Below are 15504 nucleotides of genomic sequence, written 5' to 3'. Positions count from 1 at the left end.
ATGGGGGCAGGAGACCTTCCTCAGAAGGGGTGAAGGTTCAGACCCCTGCAAAGATGGGGGGGTGAGGATCTGTGCCCCACCTCTGTTGACCCCCAAGTTCTCTCCTGATGGCCCCTCTGCAACTGTGCCAAGACAGATCTTCTTGAGGAGGTAATATTTTGGCTGATATCAAAAAAAGCAAAACATGCAAATATCTACAGGTAGAGCATTCTAGGCAGAGGAAACAATGCAACAATCTGAAGATAGTAATGAACTAGGTATATTTGAGAAACACAACAAAATTCAAATTGACTGGTATATAATAAGTGAATGTGAGAACAATTAGAGTTAAAGTTAGAAATACTGCTGGTGTATAACATACAAATGGGTCTATGAACTGAATATAGAGTTTGATTTTTTTGGTAATAATAATGTCATTCTAAGGTTTGAAGCAACAAGGTGATTTCTCTAATATAATTTATAAATTACTTAGGGCTATAACACATGATTCTGGGCAAATATCAAAGAGTTGAAAAATAAGGGTGGGGCAAAAGTAGGTTTTCAGTTCCTTATTTAGAAAATAATACAATAATTAATAAATAATAGTAAACTTTGTGTTTTGCATACTCACAACTGTAAATCTACCAATGGGGAAATTATGTTTATAAATATATTTCCCCCTATAATTAGAGGAAGAGAAAAGAAAGCTGGTCATTTTTATGAGGAAAGGTAATGGACATTTCACTTTCTTTTCTCCAGGATGTCATGATTACTTTTAGCAGATTTTTATGACTCATAGCTGTTTGTTGATCTCATCCTCTGTTGATTTCACACTGCTTATAATGATGATAGTTCTTTAATGGATCAGTCGGGAAGCTATTGCATTCTAGTTATTTTAAACACATATATAGTATGATATAATATAGACTGTTATGTGCTTACAAAATAGTTGAAAAGTCCAGAAGAACATACTATATGCTAGGCATCCAGAGATGACTTCCAGAACAATACAAAGACCTAGACTATCAAGACAGTTGTTTTACCTACAATCTTTGCTATCCGTTGTTGGAAAAAATGCCACCACATTAGCCACAGAACTGGGATGGGATTAAGATGATAATCCAGAGCCAATGTGTACTTATCAGATCTCCCCCAGCCAAACAAAAGCCTTTTCTGCTAATGCCTCCCTGCCTAATTAACTTAATCAAATCATCTCATGAATACACTGAAAGGGCAGCATCCAAAGAAAATCTGTTACAAAAAATACAAGGGATTAATTTTTATATTTTATTTTTTAAAATAATCAAAATTACAGTGTTTATGAATATAAATCATGTGCATGGTATAATATTCAGAGTATAGCAAGTGTTCTAATGTCTTCTTTCCCATCCTCACTCTTAGCTTATCATCTCACTTTCTATTTCACTGAGAGAGGAGCAGAAGAGAATTCCTCAAGCTCCTACCACTACATCTACCCATACACCTGCATCTGGACCATGCTTCCTTTTCTCTCTCCTCAGACTGGGTGATGGATACTGCTCCTACAGAAGCCGATTCCTTCATCTGAGCACCAGAATCCATCCCCTCTACTACTCAGGGCATTTACTTTGGTAATTCTCCACTGTTTTTTCAGCACCATTAATTTTTTTCTCCCTATTGAATTTCCCCCTTAGCATATAACCACATTTCTTTCACCTTAAATAGAACCTTTTGTCACCTTTCTCCTTCCACATATTATCCCATTTCTCTCCTCTTTACAGCAAAGCTCTCAAAGTTGTTTATACTTAAGAAAAGTGGTAGATGTTTTAAGAACAGTTTAGCTTTATAGAAAAGTTAAGCAGAAAATACAGTTTCCATATAATCTTCCCCCCACAACATCCATGTATTTTTCCCTATTAATATCTTGCATTCATGTGGAGCATTTGTTACAACTGATGAATTAATATTGATACAGTATTTTAAAATGTCAGTGGTTTACATTTCTATAGATTTTGACAAATGGCATTGTCATATGTCCACCATTATAGTATCATACAGAGTAGTTTTACTGTCCAAAAATCCCATGTGCTGTGCCTGTACATTCCACCCTCCCTTCCCTCTACCCTCAAGCCTCCAGTGATCACTGACCTTTTTACTGTCTTTGTAGTTTTGCCTTTTGCATAATGTCATATAGTTGAAACACACAGTATTTAGCCTTTTCAGGCTGCATGTTTATGCTCTCTGCTTCCAATTTCTTTCCTTTTCAACTCACCTATTCAGGCTAATAAAACAGCTCTTGTCATGATCATCAATAATATCAAAGACCTTTATGTAGGTCTCATATGTGATTCCTGAGCAGCATCTGAAACAGTGGATCACTGACTTCTCAGGAATCCACTTTCATAGTCTCCTTCCACCAAACCAGCTGTTTTCTCATTTTTCTTTGAGAGTTTCTCCTTAGCTGTCCAGCTTTTAATTTTAACTACATTTGAATACCTCTCTACATATCTTTCTTATGAGCTCTAGGCTCCTGTCCCATAGCCAGCATCCTATGCCACTGCCACAGCTCAGCTTTAATGTATTAGTATCACCTCACACATAATATTCCAGACTGACGCTTCATCTTTACTACACCCTTCTCCCCACCCCACAACCAATCTTGGTGAATTGTAATTCCATCCTTCCAATCTCTGGGCCAAAATATTGGATTCATAATATTTTAGAAACATTTTCTCTCATATTACACATGCAATATATTAACACGTATGTACTAGCTCTGCCATCATAAAACTGCTAGAATAGATGATCGTTCCTTCAAATTCTACCATCTGGGCCCAAACCATCATGTCTTATGGCTGTATCCTCTTTACTAGTCTCAACTTTATTCTTGTCCCATTTTAGTTTATTTTTAGCTAAGCATTCAGAATCACCTAATTAAAATACAGTCACATCATCACCCTCCTCTTCTCAAAACCCTCAATAACTCCCATCTTACTTAAAGTAGGGGTTAAAGTCATTCCTTGTTATCTACCATAAAGGTCGTACAACCCTTTCTCTATCCCAACTCCTCCCGCGTTTCTCTCTCTGACCTCTCATCCTACTCCATTCAACACTGTTCACCCCTACTGTATTCCTGCTCCTAGAATGTGCCACGTTGTCCCTGCTCCTCCCAGGACTTTGGACTTACTGTTTCCTCTGTCTGAAATGTGCTTTCCAAGGTGTTGATTGGCATGACTCACTTCATAACTTATTTCAGTCCTTTCCTCAAATATCACCTTTCCATGTGAGATCTTCCCTGACCACCCTCTTCAAATTTGCAACCCACTCTCACAATTCTCCATATCTCTCATCCCTACATTATTTTTGTCCACAGTACTTATCCCCTATTAACATGATATATGTTCCACATATTTATTTTATTACCTGTCTTTTTCCACTACAGTATATAATATCCATGAAAGCAGGGAGTTATTTGTTTGTCAACTCCTCTCAACAAAGTAGGAGCTCATAAATATTTATGAAATAAATGAATCCTAATATATAAAAAGCCAGGGGCCGTCATGAACAAAACTTCCGGATGGACGACCCAAGAGCAGGCTGTGTGGGGCAACCAGGCCAGCAGGGGAGGACACTTAGGGATGACCAGGCCAGCAGGGGAGGGCAGTTGGAGGTGACCAGGCCAGCAGTGGAGGGCAATTTGGGGTGACCAGGCCGGCAGGCAGGTGAGTGGTTAGGAGCCAGCAGTCCAGGATTGTGAGAGGGATGTCCGACTGCTTGTTTAGACCCAATCCCCGAGGGGTCCTGGATTGGAGAGGGTGCAGAATGGGCTGAGGGGACCCCACCCTCATGTAAAAATGTTGTGCACCAACCTTCCAGTTTAAAATAAAGTGAAAAGTACATACAATTCCACCACTCAGAAATATCTAATATTAAAATTTTGTCAGTTTTAGAAGTAAAAACACCTTCTTCTTCACTGAATTGCTTTTGCTTCTTTGTCAAAGATCATTGCCTATACTTGTGTGGGTCTACTTTTGGACTCTGTATTGGGTTTCATTGAACTATGTATTCTTTCAATAATACTATGTTGTAATTTATTATCATTGGTATGCATTCATTTTTTAAAATAAAATGATTAATCATAATGCACATTTAAAAGAAAAAATATACTTTTAAATCAATGGCATCCTGAAATAGTGTTGTGTTTGTTTTCTTCTCTTCTCAGGCTTTTAAAAGCAGGACAAAAATACACAGGGCATTATTTACTCTCATGTTAGCTACCTTGTGCCAAATGTGTCATGTCTTACTGCCTATAAACTGATAGCTCTTCCTGTCTTGAACTATAATTAGGAAATAAAAATTTCACTTTTATATCATTTTTATATATACTTTTATTGATTTCAGAGGGGATGGGAGAGGAGAGAGAGATAGAAACATCAATGATGAGAGAGAATCATTGATTGGCTGCCTCCTGCATGCCTCACACTGGGGATTGAGCCTGCAACCTGGGCATATGCCCTAACCAGCAATCAAACTGGGATCTCCTGGTTCATAGGTCTAGGCTAGTGATGGCGAACCTATGACATGTGTGTCAGCACTGACACGCGTAGCAATTTCTAATGACACGTGGCCAATGAGGCAGCCGCACGCTGAGGATGAAACATTTGCAACTAGAGTCTTGCAGTTAGACTCTAACTCCAAGACTCTAGTTGCAAATGTTTCATCCTGCCCTATTAGACACTCTGTGCCGGAGGTCTGTTGGCCAAAACAACAGAAGTCCGGCATAGAGTGTCTAGTTCTGGGACTTCCGGTTAAGCCGGATCTTTGCCCTCACTTCCACCAGCAGAGCAGGGAGCAGCGGAACTCAGCAGGGGACTCATCTCTGGGGGCCCTGGCATTACCAGTAACCAAATAACAGTTAACCACAGCAACCATTATCTGCTGTTCTGGGGTGTCATGGATTTCTAATCCATCATTACTGAGATAAGTGAGGGGGAGGCTGGGAGAGGCGAGGGTTTGTGGCATGCTATGGGTGCCGTTTCCCACCATTAGAAATAGCTGCAGCCATTTTAATTCACATAAGGAACACCATCTTGCTCCATAGTGCAGACTCCATTTCACCACTATTACTGTTGTGCATCCTTATTAAGCCCTATTTCTGCTTATTAACCCTGGCCTTTCCTAAAAGACAGTTATATGCACCATTTTGTGGTTAGTTAGGTTAGTTAACCCCTAATTGCCTGCAGGCCTAACAAGCTATCTATAATTCTATCTTCTGTCACTGCCCCCCCTGATGGAGAACCCAAAAAGTAAAAAACTAAGGTTAAGTAAAGGAAGTGGTAGTAGCAGTGGCTGACCCTTTCAAGAGACATGGACCGAGGTGTATGGCTTTATAGAAAAAAATGGCAGATCATTTTGCGTTCTATGTACTGAAATGGTAGTAAGCAGAACATGGAATATAAATACACATTTTGAAACTAATCATTCCCAGCTCTTGGAAAAAAAGTGAGGATGAAAGGAAGGAATACATTTCTAGGCAGCTACACCTTTATAAGAGCCAATCTAATTCCATCCTTAAGTTTATGAAAGGCTCTACAAATTTAACATCTGCAAGTTTGAGCATTGCTCACTCTATAGCTCAGCATGGAAAAGTGCTCAGTGAGGGAGAATTTATTAAAGAAACTCTCCTAAGATGTGCACCAGTTCTTTCATGATATGCAGAATAAAGATGCAATTATTAAGAGAATATCTGAGTTACCACTCAGTAGAAATATCATAAAAGACAGAATAATGAGACTGAACACAAACGTACAACATCAATTAAAGAGAGACATAAGGAAGTGTAAATATTTTTCGATCTCTCTTGATGAAACTACTGATGTCACATCACATGCTCAGTTGGCCATTATTGGTCGATATTCTGATGGTCTCACAATGAGAGAAGAGTTGATAAAGTAAGTATCAGTGTCAACAAGTAAATCAGGAAGCGAAATATGTAAGGTTGTTATACAAACATTTCATTACCTAAGCATTGATATCTCTAAAGTTGGGTCAGTGACGACAGATGGGGCACCAAATATGGTGGGGGGAAAAAGTCGGATTTGTCAAATTGTTTACAGAAGCTATTGGACATCTGATTGTGCCTTTTCATTGTATTATCCATCAGGAGGCTTCATGTGCCAAGGCAGGATTCACCAACTTAAATAACTTAATGTCAGTTGTTACAAAAATAGTTAATTTAATAGCTGCTTGCCCCCTTCACAAGCGAGAATTTTCGGCCCTTTTCCTGGAGGTTGATTCCACCTACAGTGGACTGCTGATGTACAATAATGTAAGATGGCTGAGCTGAGGCAAAGTTCTTGAGCGCTTTGTGGAGTGCTTTGAAGACATTAAGGTATTTCTTGACGATAAGGATCTGGGAAACTTTCCTCAGCTTAATGATGATAAGTGGGTCAACACCCTGATGTTTTTTACAGATCTCTCTGTTCATATTAATGAACTGAACTTAAAGTTACAAGGTTTTGGCAAAAGTATTGACGTTATATTTGGATACATAAAAGCTTTTGAAAGTAAAGTTAAAATTTTCAAGTGAGATGTAGAAAGTAAAACTTATAAGTATTTTCCTCGAGTAACAAAGTATTTTGAGAAGGCCAGTGCAGCTGTACAAAATGAAATGGAACTCTTGCATATGATGTACCACCATGTTTTAGACTCATTACTTGACCAGTTTAGTGATAGATTTAGTCAATTTAGAAGTCTAGAACAGACCATGAAAATCATTAAGTATCCTGATGTAGTAGTCTACAGTAGTTTGGAATTAAATGGTTTCCAATGGATGCAAATTGATGATTTGGAGATGCAACTTGCAGAATTTCAAGACAGTATCTGTGCTCAGGTGTTTGTCGACTTGAGGTCAAAGCTTGAGAATCTGGAAAGGTGCCGCTTGGAGAATCAAGAGGAGTGCCACTACGAACAGGAAATTTGGAGTGCCTGGAACTGACTACCAGACACTTTTAGCACCCTGAAAAATATAGCAATGGCTTTACTCACAATATTTCCCTCTACATACTTTTGTGAGGCCTTATTCTCAGCATTAAATAATATCAAAACCAACAAAAGAAACAGATTGACAGATGAAGTTAGTAGCGCTTGCTTGGGCCTGAAGTGTACAAAATACCAACCTTCAATTGAAGATTTAGCCAACGAAATTCAGCAACAAAAAAGTCACTAATAAGCAGGGTAGTTAAAGCATTCCCCCTCCCCCTCACTTATCTTAGTTCATGGCACCCCACACAAGCTAAATAATATCAAGACCAACAAAAGAAACTGACTAACGGATGAACAAAGAAGTCACTAAGCAGGTAAGTTAAATATTTAGTTTTTGGTTTATTAAATACAATTATATATAACAATTATACATTTATGTTATTTAAACTATAAATATCGTGAAATAATGTTTTTTCCTCAAAGTGACACACTACCCGAGTTATGCTCAGAGTTTTGGCGAAGTTCGACACACCAAGCTCAAAAGGATGCCCATCACTGGTTTAGGCTCAACCACTGAGCCACGCTGGCGGGGCACTCATTTTTTTAGACAAAATAAGCTAATGAGAAAAATAAATGAAATTGCAGATTTCATTCCAAAGTGTATGTGTGGGGTTCAATATATATATCTATGTGTATATAAAGAGTGGCCCAAAAATGTATACACACTTTAATAGCTGATAGCTCAATTGATGTTTCTTTCTTTTCATATTTAACCCATTAGAATTAATAATCATTCAAAGTGTGTATATGTGTTATTTTTGTTGAGCTCAATAATTATTTATCTCTAATATAACAATACAAATTATAAGAATATACTGTCAGAATAGAAACTTTGAGCAGAATTATATTAAAGAAATATCTCCTGAATGAGTAAGAATATGTAGTTTTATATAAAGCTGAAATTCAATGAAAAGTCACACATCTGTTCCACAGATCCTATTTTTAATGTTTATTTATTTTATTATTGTTTTTTATTGTTGACAACCCCTCCCGCTTTGATCATCTCCAACCAACATTCCCCCCGCCTTCACCACACTATTGTCTGTGTTCATGGGCTATGTATATAAATTATTTGGCTAATCTCTTCACCTTCTTTCATTCGTCCCTCCCAAATCCTCCCCTCTGACCTGAGTTTATTTTGTTCATTAGATTCCACATATAAGTGAGATCATATGGTATTTGCCTTTCTTTGTCTGGCTTGTTTATCTTAGCAAAATAATCTCCAGGTCCATCTATGCTGTCAAAAAGAGTAACAATTCCTTCTTTTTTAACAGCTCTGTAATATTCATTGTATAAATATACCACAGCCTTTATTAAAATTCTTTATTGTTTAAAGTATTACATAAGTCTCCTTTTTCCCCCATTGACCTCTCCCCAGCAGTTCCCACCCCCCAACACATGCCCTTACCATGTCTGTGTCCATTGGTTATGCTCAAATACATGCATACAGGTCCTTTGGTTGACCCCAGCCATCTTCCCTTTTAGGTTGGATGGTCTGTTTGATACTTTTATGTTTCTGGCTCTATTTTTGTTCATCAGTTTATGTTGTTCATTATATTCTACAATTTTTTTTTATCCATTCACCTACTAATGGGCACTTCAGATGTTGACAGATCTTAGCTATCTATAATAATAAAATGTGTAATATGCTAATTAGACCGGACTGCCAAATGACCTTCCGGATGTCATTCCAGACGTCCTTCTAGACGAAGCTGCAGTGGTGGGGGCCAAGGCAGAGGCGGTTAGGTGCAATCAGGCAGCTAGGTGAATGATTAGGGATGATCAGGCAGGCAGAGGCAATTTGGGGTGATCAGGCAGGCCAGCGAGTGGTTAGGGGTGATCAGCCAGATAGGCAGAGGCAGTTAGGGGCAATCAGGCAGGCAGGTGAGTGGTTAGGGATGATCAGACAGGCAGAGAGAATTAGGGGTGATCAGTCAGACAGGCAGAGGCAGTCAGGGGTGATCAGGCAGGCAGGCGAGTGGTTAGGAGTGATCATGCAGGCAGGCAGAGGCAGTTAGGGGCAATTAGGCAGGCAAGTGAGTGGTTGGGGCAATCAGACAGGCAGGCAGATGTGGTTAGGGGCCATCAGGCAGGTAGGTGAGTGGTTAGGGGCCATCAAGCAGGCAGGCAAGTGGTTAGGGGCCATCAGGCAGGCATGCAGAGTGGTTAGGAGCAATCAGGCAGGCAGGCCAGTGGTTAGGGGCAATCAGGCAGGCAGACAGGCAGGCAGAGGGGTTAGGGGGCGATCAGGAAGGCAGGCAGGCCAGCAGTTAGAAGCCAGCGGTCCTGAATTGCAAGAGGGATGTCTGGCAGTCAGACATTCCCCGAGGGGTCCCAGATTGTGAGAGGGTGCAGGCTGGGCTGAGGGACCCTCCCAACGCCCCCATACATTGTGCAAGAATTTCATGCACCGGGCCTCTAGTTGTAAATAACACTGCTATGAACATAGGGGTGCAGATAGTCTTTTGAATTGGTGTTTCAGGATTCTTAGGCTATATTCCCTAAAGTTGGATTACTGGGTCAAAGGCTGCTCCATTTTCAATTTCTTGAGAAAACTTCATATTGTTTTCCACAGTGGTTGCATCAGTGCACTAGGGTTCCCTTTCTGCACATCCTCACCAGCACTTATTATTGGCTACTTTATTGATGGTAGTCATTCTGGCAAGTGTGAGGCTATATCTCATTGTGGTTTTAATTTGCATCTCTCTGATGATTAGTGACATGGAACACTTTTTGTATGTTTATTGGGCATCTGTGTGTGTTCTTTGGAGAAGTGTCTATTCAGGTCCTTTGCCCATATTTTAATTGGGCTGTTTGTCTTTCTGGTGTTGAGTTGTTTAAATTCTTTTGGAAATTAACCATTATCAGATGTATCATTGCCAAATATTTTCTCCCATGCTGTGGGTTCCTTTTTCATTTTGTGGATAATTTCCTTTGCTATGAAAAACTTTTAGTTTGATGTAGTCTCATCTGTTTATTTTTTCCTTTTTTTCTTTTGTCCTGAGAAATATATCAGCAAAGATATTGCTACAAGAGATGTCTGAGATTTTACTGCCTATGTTTTCTCATCAACTGTAATGATTCATAATAAAACAATGTCTATAACAAAAATCCACATCAATCCATGGGTTAATGGTGAATTTCACACAGACCAGTTAATCAGCAGATAATTATGCCAAAACAGACAAACATCCGTACTCACACTCTCTCAGACTAGCCCAGACTGGAGCTGAGCAGATAATGCCCAACTCCCCAGATGGCATGGGGGTATTCCTGGCACCCACGCCCCAGACCAGAATTCTCGACTTAAGTCTCAGTGAGAACCTACCGGAGGAGTTAAGGCTGCATCCAGCCCCCATTCTCGGTAGCAAATTGGCTATTCCCACACACAAACAAACAGAAGAGAAAACCCATAATTCCTTAATCAAATCTGAATTCATCACCTCCGGAGTCCTGATTCCTGATTTACCTGGCAAAGTCCTATGACTTCTGGGGAGGTGATCAAGCTCCCCCTTCCACTCACTTGGAGTAGGCCTGATTGACTGGGGCCCCTACCTTACAGATTCTATCAACAGGTCCAGAGGTGTCTGTTCTCTTTCTCCAGATGCCGGCCTGTCCTGAGCTGAGGTCAGGGAGCACCTGGAGGTCACCACGCCCCTTCAATTCTGCTAAAAATAGGAGTGCACACCTCCTGGAGGCCTGGTTTCAATAGCAGGATACCTAAATAAAAAAATTATTTTTAATAATTTAGTGAGCATAAAACTGTTCATTGTACCATTAATGTATATCACATTTTAAATTATTTAACATATCTTAACCTTCTCTTTCTAATTTCTTATTTCTGAGTATGTTAGTGTTGTATATAAATCTGCTTTTAGTAATGAATCTATAACATATGTAGAACAATTATTATATTGAGGATGTTATGCTCAGAAAATTTTGGATATTATCAATCTAAAATATTATCCACAAAGTTGTCAGAAGGAAAGGGAGATGATAGTTTGGGAGTCATGTGAGGGGAAGGAGGGGTCCATTAAATACAAAAGGTCTACACTTATAGTGCAACAAATCATCCAATACTCTCATGCCTATTTTAATCACACAATGTTCATAGAAAACAGCAGCATATTAAAGGGCCAAAAATTAAGTATAAACCTCTTTCCTGGTCATGCTAGGGCAACAACTTCAGTGTTTTAACAACTCCCACTGAAATTTGGATTCCCAGAGCTCCAAAAAATATGCCTCCAAAGTGGTTCACATCTTTACAAAACAGGCAGAACATACTACGCAGAGTTTTATACAGAGTGCCACAGAGTGTGAAAGGTAGATTTTCAATATTAAAAAATCCTGTGAACATGTCGTGCCTCATACTATGCCTTTAGAACAGGTAAGAGAAAATATTCTAGAGAGTCATTTCATTCGAAGATTAATGTACTGAAGATGTTGTTTTAATTAATTTTGTGTTCGCTGAAAGGAAAGGATGTGACTTTGAGATATGAAATCCTCTCACTGGGAGGTCACATAACTATTTCACAATGTGCTATAACCAACAATTTTTATGAAAATTTAAAGGATATATGCTCTCAAAGTGATATAGCAGAGTAAAATTTGACAGTAGGTGATAAGTTATTAGGAATGATGACTAAATTTAAGAAAAGTAAATCCTGAGCATCCAGATAACTCATACCATCATCAAAAATAATGGAAAATCTAGAAACTCATAATTATTTTGCAGAATAGGAATATTTTCCTTTTTTTATCAAGTTTCAGGTATTGACAGAACATGTAAGTAAGCATATTAGAGAAGGAGCTGATGAGGGAGAATTAGTGACTAGAACTAGATATTTGGAAAAATGTCTGTATAAAACTTGCCATTAGACCATAAATATAAATGCAATCTTAGATGAATAAAGAGGAAGAAGTCCTTACAAGATGTTCAAATTTAGGGAAATGTGAATTAATTCAGGAAATTTATTATGAGTATTTTACATAGTTGGGAAATTAACAATACTGCTAAACAAAGCCAGAGAATGCAAGTTTCCTGATACATAAGGCAGTAAAACATAAATTCCAATAGGGACACTAGGAAACTTTAAAACTAGGTTGGATGGGATTTGCAGTGTGTCATTGATTGTCATCTACTGCAAGATATTTGAGTACAAGCTGCCTGATAGTTCTAGAAAGCTGCATTTAAAATGCTAAAGTAATATATTAAACATAATTTTAACTTAAGAATAAGAGCAAAAGTAAAATAATAGTTTAATTTTTATTGAATATAATTCTCATGGTATAAAATTCACCTATTTTAAGTATACATTTTAATGATTATTACCTTTGCATAGTTATCCAACTACCACTACAATCTTATTTTAAATAATTTTCATCATCACAAAAAGAAAACTCGTGCCCATTTGCACTCCATCCCCAACTCAAGGTGATCACCACTATACCTCGTCTCTATGAATTTGTGTTACCAAGGCATTTCATACAAATGAAATCACACTACATGTGGTCTATTATGTCAGGCTTCTTTTGCTTAGCATTATGTTTTTGAAGTCCCTCTGTAACTTAGCATAACTATTTATAATTTTTAAAAACCATAAAATCAATAATGTTCATATCCAAGTACTTAATAAAACAAGTATTGACTCATTCTTTTCCTAAAAGAGATTTATGTGGAAAATTCTCAGGATTATAATATTGGATTTACTTACATGAATGAATCAGATTCAGCATATACTCTCTCAGCGCTCATTCTGAGCCTGACCAAGAGCTTATACATGTATTATCTTGCCTAATTCTCACCACATTCCTTTGGAGTAGTCCTGACTCTAAGACTTGTGAGAATTTACTTAATTTGATAGATCTTGATTTATTTAAATTATTAAATAAGGTGTGGAGAATAAATATTACTAATTTCATTCCTAGCTCTAATATTATTATCCAAAGTGCATCACAAATTGACTAAAAGTAATTACAATAAAATGTGCAATTAATTATTCAAGAGAAAGAAATTTTTCTCCCTTAATAGAATTTTTGTCTCAACTGTATGTATCACTTCTTTCCTTCTATTTATATTGCTTTTGTATACTCATAATATTAGAATAGGCATATAAAGTATAGAACTGAATAAATATTTTTAGAAAGCTTGTTTGAGAAAAGCAGAAGAATGATAAGAGAAACAAATGCTGGGAAAAGCTTTTCCTCCAAAGTAAAAGGGCATAATAAAATATTTCTTAATCAATTTATGCTTAATTGTATTAATTGTTATTGTTGTTGTTAATCCTCACCTGAGAATATGTCTTACATCGATTTTTGAGAGAGTGAAAGGGAGGGAGCAAGGGAGAGAGGAGGAGGAAGAAGAGGAAGAGAGAAAGAGAGACACTGAGTGAGAGACAAATCGATTGGTTGCCTCCTCTACATGCCCTGACTGGGGCCTGGTTTGCACCTACAACCCAGGTAGGTGTCCTTGACCAGGAATTGAACCCAAAACACTTGGGTGCTTGGGCCCATGCTCCAGCCACTGAACCAAGTTTTTCTGTTGTACCTTGGGGCAAAAATTCCATGTATCAAAGGTAGGTAATCATTCTCAATTTAGAACTGGCATATTCATTTCATCTAATAATTATCAAGACTTGTCATTCTCTAATTATTGCAATCACTGTCACAAGAGTCTAAACAGCAAAATTTCTGCTCACTTACATGATAATCATATAGCACAACCCTTCCTATGGGTTGTCCTATGGGAATTACATCACCTTCATCTTTATTTTCCTAATTTTAGGCACCATCTATTTCTTAAAGTATCTAAGTAAGGAAAGTAATTGAAGGAATTAAGTTTGGATAATGGTGATAGGATATTTTTTACAAGAGCCTGAGTAGAAATGAAAATAAGGTGAGAATTATAGGTCATTGGAGAAAAGAGAATAGACACTTCCTATGCATCTTCATACCTTAATTCAGTCCCTTTTCTAAATACACCATTCTTTCTTTTCACTGCTTTCAATTATTTTCTTCCTATAAATTCTCACTCATTCTCTAAGCCTGTCCTTTTTGTTTATTGACCATGAGAATTGTTTTTACTTTTAAAATGTTTTCAAGATAATAACCTAGAGCCATATCTGAAGTGTCACTTGGAATTGGTCTCCATTATTTTAAATTTCGTACATGTTACATATACCTTGTAATAAATTTAATACTTTCTTGTATGATTTATTGCAATTTTTGTTTGATAATTATGTCTCTCTAGATTATAAACTTTCTAGACCATAGGGCATTGATTTATTCTATATAAGAAAAAAATAGTGCAGTTAATTGCAACATAGAGGGATTCCAATATACTTATTGAATTGTATCTCCTAAGGAATTCACATGGAACATATGAATTCAATAAATATGTAGTAATATAATAACTTAATCATAAATTCATATTTATTTAATTTTGGATGCAATGTGGTATATTAGTATGAGCCCAGATTCTGATATCAGACCAACTGGGCTTGATACCAGCTTTGATCCTTAGCTGTGTACCCATGAGTAAGTCATTAAATACTTCTATGCCATAGTTTCCCTATATGAAAAAAATAGGTTAATAATACTACTTGGGATTATTATGAGAATCAAATGTGTTAATGTATGTGAAACAGAACAAATCTTAGCACACAATAATCACCTAAAGTTACTGATCAATTTTGATCACTCTAGATCCCATGCACAATGTCTAAAAAGTTGAGTAAAGACAATTAAGTATGATATATTACAACCTGGCAAAATCTATATGTTAGGATTGAATTATTTCATTATTTATTCCTAAAATACCACATATGTACACTAACACATAATACACACACTCCTCACTAAAAACAAGCTCAAAAATATCTGAGGCTGAGCCCATGTTTCTCAGTATACTACACAACAGAAACTAAAAAGCAAAATTATTTTTAATGAATTCAAAGACTCATTTACAAGTATAAATTAGTTTCTAATTTTGTGTGTGTACACTTGTTTATTTTAGAATGTTAGAATAACCTTTGCAAATTACCTCAGAGATATAGGACAATACAATTCCCTCATCTCCAAATCCTAAAACCATATATTGAGGTAACATAATCTCAAAAGGTGACACATAAAGAAGAATATAATAAAAAAGGCAAAATAAATATTAATCTAGTAACTTATCTAATTTTCCCCATGAAGCCATTAGTGATGAAGTCATGATCAATTGATGAGTATTATTTGATAGAATACAGTAGAAAACAAAATTTCACTTCTTCAAATGCTCTTTTATTATTGAGTAACTATAAGAATATTGTTACTAAGTGATGTGACTCATAAACTAATCTCAAATTATAAATAGTGATATGCTGATATATTTCAGATGCTCTCATATCACAAACTATTATTCATTAAATAGAAATAGAAAAACATTGGTGTTAATTATGGCTTATTTTTTTTTATTCTTTTTGTAGAAAAGAACTTCTGGAACTTTTCTGATTTGAGTAA

This window comes from Eptesicus fuscus, chromosome 5 (assembly GCF_027574615.1).
Source record: "Eptesicus fuscus isolate TK198812 chromosome 5, DD_ASM_mEF_20220401, whole genome shotgun sequence".
In the NCBI taxonomy this organism is placed as follows: Eukaryota; Metazoa; Chordata; class Mammalia; order Chiroptera; family Vespertilionidae; genus Eptesicus; species Eptesicus fuscus.
The sequence above is the reverse complement of the archived record's forward strand: the minus strand, read 5'-3'. Positions refer to the sequence as shown.